Here is a 12,249-nt window from a genome sequence, read left to right as displayed (position 1 = left end):
GTTTAGAGTGCGAAGATCTCGGAGTTCAATTCCTAGTAGAATCTGGTCACCCGGGTCTGAAGAATTTCAATAAGTCAATAAAACAAGACTTAGAGCAGCAAAGTTCAAACCCTTTGGTCTCAAGACCTTATGTCCTTACAAATCATCCAAGAATACAAAGAATAGGGTATAAAGCAAAGAAAAGTCATTGTTGAAGTGAGGATTTTGATGTGAAATAGACATTAGGAAAAGGCAGGATCTTGACATTGATAGAATGCCACGGAATATTGGTGTTCAATCTCCAATCCAGGTACTGCAGGAAAACTGTTAGATTGGCACTGGAAAATATTGTCTAGACTAGAGCATCAGCAGTATGCTTGTTAACATACCAGATAGGAGGTTGCTTGGGATAGTAAGTGATTCATCTGCCTGAGCAGTAATCAACCAGTTTTGGAGAGATAAACTTGATTAGAAATTCTTGTCCAGATACAACCTAATATAGTGTTGTACACACTCTGAAGAATATATTGATGCTGTAGAAATGCAATAAATAACAATAAGCAAAAAACTTTAAAATAAGCATTTTGAAAATAGGGGAGGAGTCTTGTATTGTGCTTAGACTTAAATGCATATTAAATAAAAATGTAAATGCTAAAGTTTTACTACTCATTTGAAGACGTTTGTTTCAGAATAAACAATAAATTGCTTATTTTCAGTGGTCTTTAAGTTTTTCATGTACAGGAGGCAGCGAGTTCATGGGGGCTACCAGCCCCGCCCCCCATGCAGGCAGGGGCACAAGGGGGGGAGAGGGGAGGAGTTGCCGCCACCCACATCTCCCGCCATTCAAAGGTGAAGCATCACTGCCTGTTTTAAGCTCCACTTTTCACTGGTGTTTTGGAGCTATCCTGCTGCATTGGCAACGAGCGTTGCTACCGCTTGGTTTCAGTGGCCGTGGATTCTTCCTTCCTGCAGTTGGAAACTCTGCTCCTTCCTTCCTGCCACTACACAGTGAACGCTGGTCCCCACTTTCTCACCATCCTGCATCGCCCCATGTCTCCCTTCTCTCTTTTGGAAAAGGCAGCCTTGTTTTCTGCCCCTTCTCCCGGTGTTGTGTCCTTCCTTTGTATGGAAGCACACTAAGCTCCGGGAAAACTGTGCCAGCTGGAGCTGGGCAAGGAAGGCCAGGCTCCCCTTCCCCTTGAGTTTTTTCATGGAGAAGTGGATCTTCTTTCTGCAGGGTTGACCTCGGCACCCGCATTGGTTGGCAAACACAAGAGCTTTGCTCTTTTTCTCCAGGGTCTTTGAAATTGCCCCCTCCCCTTTGTGTCAGATGAGACCAATTAAATTAGAATTGTGAGGCTAGACTGAGGTTTCCTGAAAGAACATGTTTATTGGGTTAACAAAGTATCAGCACAGTGAAAAGTGAAATCAAGTCTGAAATTCCCTCCAAAGAGTTACACTATTACAGAGTGAAACTTTGCAGCCTGATGCTATGCAATCAGCTACTCTTCCCAATAGATTGACAAGCTTTCTAACAGAATGCTCAGCCCCACCCACCCAGTCTAGCCGGCAGGTGACCTTGGTTCTCACAGGACAAAGAATTTTTAGGCTGGCAGAAATTCCCCGCTTCCCCCCTCCCATTCTTGTGACAACCAAGACCGAGCAAGGTGGCTGCAGCCAGTTTTGTTGTAGAGTTGACATTTTGCTTTTCTGCCTTAAAATACAGAGCAGACATATTTTTCTCCTGATTACCTGAGGAGAGCTATGGTTTTTATAAGTAGCTGAGTGTATGCGTGAGTCCAGCCTCTTGGAATGGGCCGGGCCTGTGGGAAGCGGATCCACTGCCAAGGGAACAAAACACAGGCTATTGGCAAGACCAGAGAGTCAATGTCCCATGGTGGCAGTGCCAGAATCGAGGCACGCAGGCCCTGGGAATATCAGAACGAGAGAAGATACAGTGGGGAAGTTGGTGGCAAGGAAAAGCAGTCGCACTGTCACCACTCTCTGAACTTGCCACTCTTTGTCTCTTAAGTGTTGTCTGCCTTTTGTTCCCTTCCTGGAGTTTGGTGCCGTCATTGCTTTTCCTTGCCACTAGCGTGCTCGCCGTATCTTCTCTAGCTCTGATGTTCTCATTGCCACCTGTGGGCATTGACTCTCTGAATTTGCCACTCTGTCTTTTTAGTGTATAATCGACCTGATGCTTTCATTCCCTTCTTTGATTTTGGTACCATCATTGCTTTTCCTTGCCGCCAGCTTACTTTCCGTATCTTCTCTAGCTTTCTTTTTTTTTTTTTAATTTTTATTAAATTTATTATTTAAAAACATTGGACACAGTACCAGCGAGCTGACAAACCTTTTTGTCTACAATGTTTAAATATATATATATATACATGTATATATGTACATCAAAAATACACTTAAATACACTTAGATTACAAATCGGTGAAATACCACAATATTTAAAACAGTGAGCTAGTCTGTAAAACCTAATAGAGACCTTTCTTTTTATCCATCCAAAGATACAATTTGTTCCAAATTCTATAATAGTCTGATTGATCTTTATTCTTTAATTCCAAAGTTAATCTGTCCATTTCAGCACAATCCCAAATTTTCCTAATAACCTCTTTTTGTCCTGGGATCTCATTCTTTTTCCATTTTTGCGCAAATGATATTCTAGCTGCTGTGATAATATGGATCGTTAAGTATAGCACATCTTTAGGATATTTCTCTTTCGTGATTCCCAACAAGAAAAGTTCTGGACTAAACTCCAGATCTTGTTTCAATATTTCTTTCAGCCAAATCCAAATCATTCTCCAAAATTTTTGTGTTTTACTGCAAGACCACCACGTGTGGAAGTATGTGCCTATCTCTTCAGAACACTTCCAACATTTGGGAGATACTGTTGTGTACATTTTTGCTAAGCGGGCTGGGGGAAGATGCCATCGGTAAAACATTTTAAATAAATTTTCTTTATACGATGAGGCCAGTGTTATCCTTTTATTCCTATCCCAAATTGTTTGCCAAGTATCTAGGTCGATGTTATGTCCTAAATTGTTAGCCCAGATCAACATGGGGTCTTTCACTTGCTCTTCAAACAGCTTATATCCCAAAAGTAATTTATAAAAATTCCTTATTTGTTTAGAGTCCGGTCCCAATAATATTTTGTCCAATGCTGTTTCAGAGGTATATATCCCCCATTCATTTTTATCCTTCCTAAATCTCGATTGGATTTGTAAGTAGGCCCACCAATCGAGTTTTATACCTTGTAATTCTAGTTCATTCCTAAGTTTCAATTCCCCCTCCTCATTCAGAATATCCTTGTATGAGATTATGTTACCCAAATCAAACAGATTTGGGTAAACTATCGCTTCAAGGGTGGATAGCCAGACCGGTATTTTGGTGTAATTGTGAGATCTAATTTTTTTCCAAGTATTGAGTAGCGCTTGCCTGATCCGGTGTCTTTGAAAATGCGAGAAAAGACCTTGTTTCTCCGTCCATAGGAAAGCATGCCAGCCATATTGCAAATCGTGACCCTCTAAAGTTAATAGTCTTCTATTTCTCAAGATTACCCATTCTCTAATCCAGCTCAGGGCCGCGGCGTGGTAATATAATTCCCAGTCTGGCAATCCAAAACCCCCATTTTCCTTCGTGTCTTGTAAATATTTCAATTTAATTCTTGGTTTTTCCCCCTGCCAAATAAAATTTAGTGATAATTTATCCAAATTTCGAAAAAATTTAGAGTCGAGTTGAATTGGGATATTCTGAAACAGAAACAGGATTTTAGGCAGAATATTCATCTTAATGACAGCGATTCTTCCCAATAATGAGAGTTTTAGGTTTCCCCATCTTTCCAGGTCACCTTTTATTTGATTCACTACACTATCATAATTATCCTTTTTGAGTGAAGTGCATCTAGCCGTAATGTTAATCCCTAAATATTTTATTTTCTTGACTATTTCTATATCCGTGATTTCGGCCAGATTACCTTTTTGTTTATTGGTCATATTTTTAACAATCATCTTGGTCTTATTTCTATTTATTCGCAGTCCGGCAACCTCACCATATTTAGATAATTCTTCCAATAGCTTTGGTCCCGTCTGACATGGATCCTCCATAATAAAAACTAGATCGTCCGCGAAAGCTTGCAATTTAAAGGTTTCCTTTTTAATGGTTAATCCTTTTATCTTTGGGTCGTTTCTTATAGTTCTTGTTAATACTTCAAGAGTCAATATAAACAGCAACGGTGATAAGGGGCAGCCTTGCCGTGTTCCCTTTTGAATTTGAAACTTGCTAGATGCTTCCCCATTAATAATTATTTTTGCTTCCTGATTGTCATAAATTGCCCTAATTATATTTATAAATTTTTCACCCATATTCATAAAGCTAAGCTGTTGGCACAAAAAAGACCATTTAACATTGTCAAATGCCTTTTGGGCGTCTAAGAAAAGTAATGCCATCTGTTGTTCGCTATGTAATTCATAGTACTCCAATGTATCTAATATTATTCTAATGTTGTGCTTAGTGTGTCTCTTAGCGAGAAAACCATTTTGATCTGCGTGTATGAAATCATTCAGAAATCGTTTCAATCGTTCCGCTATAATTGATGTAAATATCTTGTAGTCCGAGTTAAGAAGTGATATGGGTCTGTAATTTTGGATTAATGTATGGTCTGTGTTATCTTTCGGAATAAGGGTTATGTTTGCCTCTAGCCAAGATTTAGGCGTCCTTGCGCCTTCTAATACTGCGTTAAATACCTCCACTAGGGGTTGAGCTAGGATATTTTGTAATTCTTTATAAATCTCTGATGGAAGACCGTCGGGTCCCGATGCTTTATTATTCTTTTGTGCATTAATAGCTTTTATCACCTCAGATAGTCGAATTTCCTCGTTTAACATATTTCTGGTATCTTCTGTGACCTTAGGTAGTTTGGCTCTTTGAAAATATTCCTCCATTTTCTCCACACTTGCCTGGCTATCTTCTTTATATAAACGTTCATAAAATTCCTGGGCTATAATTTTTTTTTTTCCTCCTGGTGGAATATTCTCCCTTCCTCATCTCGTAGTTCGTGAATCCAGTTTTTCCCCTTTTGTTTTCCCAATTTGTATGCGAGCCACCGGCCCGGTTTATTTGCATTTTCAAAAAAATTTTGTTTCGTGTTTCTCAATTGTTGTGCCAATTTCTCTTTGTCTAGAATGTTAAGTTTGTGTTTAATCAGATCCATAGATTGCTTGATATTCTCTTTTTGTGGATCTTGTTGGAGTGTAACTTCTAAGCTCTTATATTCCTCTTCTAATCTTTCCCGTTGTTGTCTTTTCCCCTTATTTTTATATACCATATATGCCCTCGCTACCCCTCTCATCACAGCCTTAGCTGTATCCCAATTGTTTTGTACTGAGGTGTCTATAGCTTTATTTTCCTTAAAGAAAAAACATAGTTCTCTCTCCATCTTAGATTTGAATTCGTCTTCTTTTAAAATTGCTCTTTGAAGCGTCCATCTGGATATTTTTTTGGAACCTTTCCAGATAAGTTTAATAGGATTGTGATCTGCCCAAGTACCTGTCGCTATATGTACCTCATCTATTTCTGAACTAATTTCTTTCGTCATCCACACCATGTCTATTCTAGACCATGAGTTATGTCGGTTGGAGTAATATGTATATTGTCTAGCCTTACGATTTCTTTCCCTCCAGACATCTTGGATATTTAGTTCCTCAGCCAAGTTAAGAAAAGATCTCGGTAGAGTTCTTCTCTTCTTTTTCCTAAGCGTCTTTCCCATATAATCCAAATTTATATCTAGGATAGCATTAAAATCTCCTATTAAACAAATCTCCTCATAATCAATGCTACATATCTTATTGTGAAGTGTTTTGAAAAATTGTTCTTGGTTATGGTTTGGGGCATATATCTCTACCATCATGACCTTCCTGTGATTTATTATAACCTCGACTATCAGTATTCTACCCTCTTTATCGTTATAAATTAGTTTTGCAGTCAATTTTGGGTTTACATATAGTACCACTCCTCTCTTTTTCTTGTGTCGGTCTAAGGAAACGAATAGGTTCCCTATTCTTGGTTGTACTAACAAATATTTTTGTTGTTCCTTTATATGGACTTCTTGTATTGCCACGATATCCAATTGTTGGTGAATAAGCCTATTAAAAAATTTCCGCCTTTTCACTGGCGAATTCAATCCATTAATATTCACAGACATAATACTACACTCACCTCCCTTCATCTTACTTATTTCTGGTTTTTGTGGATCTCGTGATTCGGGGCTCTCTCTCTTCCTTGTCTCTAGTTCCATGTTTCTCTGTTAACTCACCGGATTTGTTCCTTCTATCCTCTGTAGCTAAGATCTTCCCATCCATTGCCACACGTATTGTATCTCTTTCTCTTACCTCCCTTCCATCTTGATCTTCTAAATCTACTTCCTCTTGGCTATGGAAGTGGCGTTTGTAAAAATCTTCTGCCTTCTCTATCGTGTCCAGTCTATGCCTTCTATCCTGCCACGTAACAAGAATACCCTCTGGAGTTAGCCATCTAAAGTTTACATTTTCTCTTATTAGTTTGGATGTTAAGAATTGATAGCCGCGTCTCAGATCCCTCATCCTTTTAGGTATCTGTTTAAGGATGGTGATTGGTTGGCCCCGAAATTCTAATGGTTCCTCTCTAGATCTATGCAGAAGCTCATCCCGAATTGATTTTTTAACTAACCTTACATGTACTTCTTTTGGGAGGTTGTGCCTTCTCGCATAATTAGTTTGGACCCTGTATGTTTCATCAATTTCCGCCAGCATTTCCTCCTTCCCTACACCGAGTGCCTTTGCCATCAGTTCTGCCATCATGACCAACAGATCTTCCCCTCTTTTTTCTTGAACGTTCTGGAAGCGTAGATAATGAGCAGCCTTTTCTGCTTCCAGAAAAATGACTGTTGTTTCTAATTCCTTATTAGCCTGAAGGAGTGTTTCATTTAAATCATCTACTCTCTTTTCCTCTTTTTCCATTCTAGCTTCCATATCTTGAAGTCTTTGTTCATTTTTGACTAATTGCTGTTGAATCCCTTCAAATTTATCATCTATCGCTTGGATTTTCCCCTTTAATTCACCAGTGTCGTTTCTTATTTGGCCTATTTCTCTCTTCATCTCCTCGTGGTTTTTGGCCATTGCCTCGTGTAGGTTTTGCAAAAGGGCATGTAAATCTTTAAAGGAATTCGAGTTAGATCTTTCCCTTTGCAGCATATCCTCTATAGATTTCTGATTGGAGGGACTTGAGGACATCCCCTGTCCCTGTGCTGCTGCCTTTTTGCCAGCGCTAGGCTTAGTTGCTCCCGAGATACTTGTCATGTTTCCCCAATTTTAACAGCGTTTTATCAATGTATAATACCCTGAGTCTTATATAAACCTTTTAACTCTATGACAAAAGATATATAAAACAGTTACCACCAGATACTTATTACCAACTAAGCAATTTATATAATAAAATTCTATAGTATGAATATAATCAAAGTCACGTTCTTCTTCTTTTTTCCCCCCCCCCCCCGTTTCCGGCGCAGAAATTGGCACCTTTTCCGTCTTCCTCTGCTGTCAAAGACCAGTAGGTGTCCCACTAAACAAACCTCCAGTTACTAAATTGCTATATCAAATGGCCGCCCGTGACAAGTAGAGTAGAATTTCAAAAGTTTCAAAAGTTCACAAATTCAAAATTTACCAGGATAGACCAGACTAGACCAAGCTGATCGCTTTCCACGCCCGACAATCCAGAGTTCAGTCTCTAAGGCTCCAAAGCTCAGACTTTGACTTGTTGTAGCTTTTCTCCAGCTAGAATACAGTCATATAGTCTTCGGCTTTCTTTCCCTTGCTGTTTTTGCCAAACGCCTCCCTCAAGACTTCTATCGCCGCTTATTCCCTCTCCGTGAGGCTCCCACTTCGAACCAGTACCTCTTTCACAAGCGCTTCCTATTTAATATTCGGATACACTCTCCGTCAGCTCCGCTCTACCGTTGTCCCGCTGCTTACGTGCTAGCTCCGTCCCTCTGTCAGATCTTCATGTCGGCCATTACTGGCCTCCTTCTCCCCGGTTCGCTCGCATCAGACTTTCTCCGGATCTTCAACACGAACTGCCGCTCATGAAGGTTCTCCGGGCTGCCTGCAACTTCGGATGTCCCTACAGGACCTCCTGAAGCTCCGAAAAGCCCCCGCGAACACTGGGTGAGAGGTTGTGCGAGGAGAGAGCTCCGTTCACACAGCCGCCCGCTCTGACAGTTGGCTCCGCCCCCCCGTATCTTCTCTAGCTTTCATGTTCTCATTGCCTGCGTGCCTCCACTGTGGCACTGCCACCACTGGGCATTGACTCTCTGATCAATGGTGGCACTATTGGAATTGAGGCACATAGGCAATGAGAACATCAGAACTAGAGAAGATATGGCGGGTACGCTGGCGGCAAGGGAAAACAATGGCAGCACCAAAGTCAAGGAAAAGAATGAAAGCATCAGAGGGTGGTAGTGCCAGAATCAAGGCACGCAGGCCCTCTGAAGATCAAGAGAAGATACGGCAGGTACGCTGGCAGCAAGGGAAAACAATGGCGGCACCCCAGTCAAGGAAGGGAACGAAAGCATCAGATGGACTGTACACTAAAAAGACAAAGTGGCAAGATCAGAGTGTCAATACCCAGTGGGAGAAGTGCTAGAATCGAGGCACGCAGACCCTGGGAATATCAGAACGAGGCGGCAAGGAAAAGCAACAGCGGAACCAAAGTCAAGGAAGGAAGCAAAAGGCAGACTACACTTAAGAGACAAAGAGTGGCAAGATCAGAGTCAATGCCAAGTGGTGGCAAGGCTAGAACGGAGCCACAGAGCCCCTGCGAACATCAGAGCTAGAGAAGATACGGTGGGTACGCTGGCAGCAAGGAAAACCAATGGCAGCACCTGTGTAGTGGCAGGAAGGAAGGAGCAGAGTTTCCAACAAACCTGCAGGAAGGGAGAATCCACGGTCGCTGAAACCAAGCTGTAGGAACAGTCATTGCCAATGCAACAGGATGGCCCCAAAACATCAGTGAAAGGTGAAGCTTAAAGCAGGGAGCAATGCTTCACCGTTGAATTGCAGGAGAGATAGATGGTGGCAACTCTTCTCCTCCCCCTGTGCCTCTGCTTCCACCTATTGCCGGTGCTGCCACCCCACCTGCAACAGCCCCATCGAACCAGAAGGGCGGGGAGCCCTGATTCCAAAGTGGCAGCTAGGGCTCTGCAGCCCATGCAGTGTACTTGCCTCGCCTCACCTCTGAGGCTTGCAGGTGAAACTCAAAAAATTAGAATATCGTGCAAAAGTTCATTTATTTCAGTAATGCAACTTAAAAGGGGAAACTAATATATAAGATAGACTCATTACATGCAAAACAAGATAGCTTGAACTAAGCCGTGATTTGTCATAATTGTGATGATTATGGCATACAGCTCATGAAAACCCCAAATCCACAATCTCAGAAAATAAGAATATTGTGAAAAGGTGCAACATTCTAGGCTCAAAGTGTCCCATTCTAATCAGCTAATTAAGCCATAACACCTGCAAAGGGTTCCTGAGCCTTTAAATGGTCTCTCAGTCTGGTTCAGTAGGAATCACAATCATGGGGAAGACAGCTGACCTGACAGTTGTGCAGAAAACCATAATTGACACCCTCCATAAGGAGGGAAAGCCTCAAAAGGTAATTGCAAAAGAAGTTGGATGTTCCCAAAGTGCTCTATCAAAGCACATTAATAGAAAGTTATGTGGAAGGGGAAAGTGTGGAAGAAAAAGGTGCACACGCAGCAGGGATGACCGCAGCCTGTAGAGGATTGTCAGGAAAAGGCCATTCAAAAGTGTTGGGGACTTTCACAAGGAGTGGACTGAGGCTGGAGTCAGTGCATCAAGAGCCACCATACACAGACGGATCCTGGACATGGGCTTCAAATGTCGTATTCCTCTTGTCAAGCCGCTCCTGAACAATAAACAATGTCAGAAGTGTCTTACCTGGGCTAAAGAAAAAGAGACCTGGTCTGTTGCTCAGTGGTCCAAAGTCCTCTTTTCTGATGAGAGCAACTTTTGCATCTCATTTGGAAACCAAGGACCCAGAGTCTGGAGGAAGAATGGAGAGGCACACACTGCAAGATGCTTGAAGTTCAGTGTGAAGTTTCCACAGTCTGTGTTGATTTGGGGAGCCATGTCATCTGCTGGTGTTGGTCCACTGTGCTTCATTAAGTCCAGGGTCAACGCAGCCGTCTACCAGGAGATTTTGGAGCACTTCATGCTTCCTTCCGCAGATGAGCTTTATGGGGATGCTGACTTCATTTTCCAGTAGGACTTGGCACCTGCCCACACTGCCAAAAGCACCAAAACCTGGTTCAATGACCGTGGGATTAAAGTGCTTGATTGGCCAGCAAACTCGCCTGACCTGAACCCCATAGAGAATCTATGGGGCATTGCCAAGAGAAAGATGAGAGACATGAGACCAAACAGTGCAGAAGAGCTGAAGGCCGCTATTGAAGCATCCTGGTCTTCCATAACACCTCAGCAGTGCCACAGGCTGATAGCTTCCATGCCACGCCACATTGAGGCAGTAATTGCTGCAAAAGGGGCCCAAACCAAGTACTGAGTACATATGCATGCTTATACTTTTCAGAGGTCCAATGTTGTTCTATGTACACTCCTTCTTTTATTGATTGCATGTAATATTCTAATTTTCTGAGATTGTGGATTTGGGGTTTTCATGAGCTGTACGCCATAATCATCGCAATTATGACAAATCACGGCTTGAACTATCTTGCTATATTTGGTGCTTCCCATGCAACTATTCCACATAGTTGCATTACGTTGAAAACAAATTGTGGAAGTTAATTCATATTCATGTTAGGCTGTTGTTCTAAGTTTAACTTGGATGCTTTGCATCCTAGTTGTTTGAATTCCCATGAGGACAGGTGGAGCCATTAAATAGTTTTCTCTTGTTTGAAAAATTATTCTCATCTTTTACAAGGTTTATTACTTTTAGACTGCTTACAAAACACACCAACAAAAGTTTATTTCTTTGTGACTTAGCAGAGAAACACATGTTAACAAAACACAATTCACCCAATATGCAATGAATGCCTTGCCTTGTCTGGTTTACCCTGTGATGTTGCAGGGCCAAACCATCCATTCACATTGTAGCCTAGCCAAGTTGTTGAGTGAATCCAACTATTATTTTCAACCAGGGTTTACAATTACTATACTTGGAATGGTCAGCGGTATAAGGAAACGAGGTCGCCAAAAAGCAGGTGGCTAGACACCACCAAAGGCAACACCAACTGGCATTACAAACCACAAAACAAGATGGGGAAATACGGAGAGCTGGCCCATAGAATCACTGAAAACGGGACATGATTCAAAGGATATCGATACCATCATCATCCTATGTAGTCTCAATGGAACATGGGCAAGCCAGATGCTGTTGCCTTATTTTTGTAAGATTGTGTGCCCACTTTCAAAATTTTGCCCAGGTTCGCCTGGTGCGCCAGTTGCGACCCTATCTGGACTGAGATGCCCTACGCACAGTCACTCATGCGCTCGTGACCTCCCGTTTAGACTACTGCAACGCTCTCTACATGGGGCTGCCCTTGAGGACCACTCGGAGGCTTCAGCTGGTGCAGAATGCGGCCAGGCGAGTTGTGATGGGGGGTTCCCGATACTCCCATGTAACACCTCTACTCCGCGAGCTGCATTGGCTTCCGGTTGCCCTCCGGGTGAGATTCAAGGTGCTGGTGATGACCTATAAAGCCCTAAATGGCTTGGGTCCGAGGTATCTGAGGGAACACCTGCTGCCGGCATCAAGCTCCCTTCGTCCAGTGCGCTCCCACAGGGAGGGTCTTCTCAGGGTACCGCCGGTAAGAGACTGCCGGCGGACGACACCCAGGTATAGGGCCGCCTCAGTGGGTGCGCCTGCCCTTTGGAACCAGCTGCTAGTGGAGCTTAGGACCGCCCCCACCCTCCGTTCGTTTTGCTGGGACCTGAAGACCTGGCTCTTCGAGCTCTCTGGCCCAGGCTGAGAATTTTAATTTTAATTTTAACTGGGGTTTTATTTGTTCAGGGACGGATATAATTTTTTTTAATCTGTTTTTAACTTTTGTATTTTTGGTTTTAATCACCCTGTAAACCGCCCTGAGTCCTTCGGGAAAGGGCGGTATATAAATATAATAAAATAAATAAAAATAAAAATAAAAATGGGCTAGTGCTGGCCTCGGCTCTTTTATGACTCATGGACTTCAAC

Source organism: Vipera ursinii (assembly GCF_947247035.1).
Source record: "Vipera ursinii genome assembly, chromosome: 1".
NCBI lineage: Eukaryota > Metazoa > Chordata > Lepidosauria > Squamata > Viperidae > Vipera > Vipera ursinii.
The sequence above is the reverse complement of the archived record's forward strand: the minus strand, read 5'-3'. Positions refer to the sequence as shown.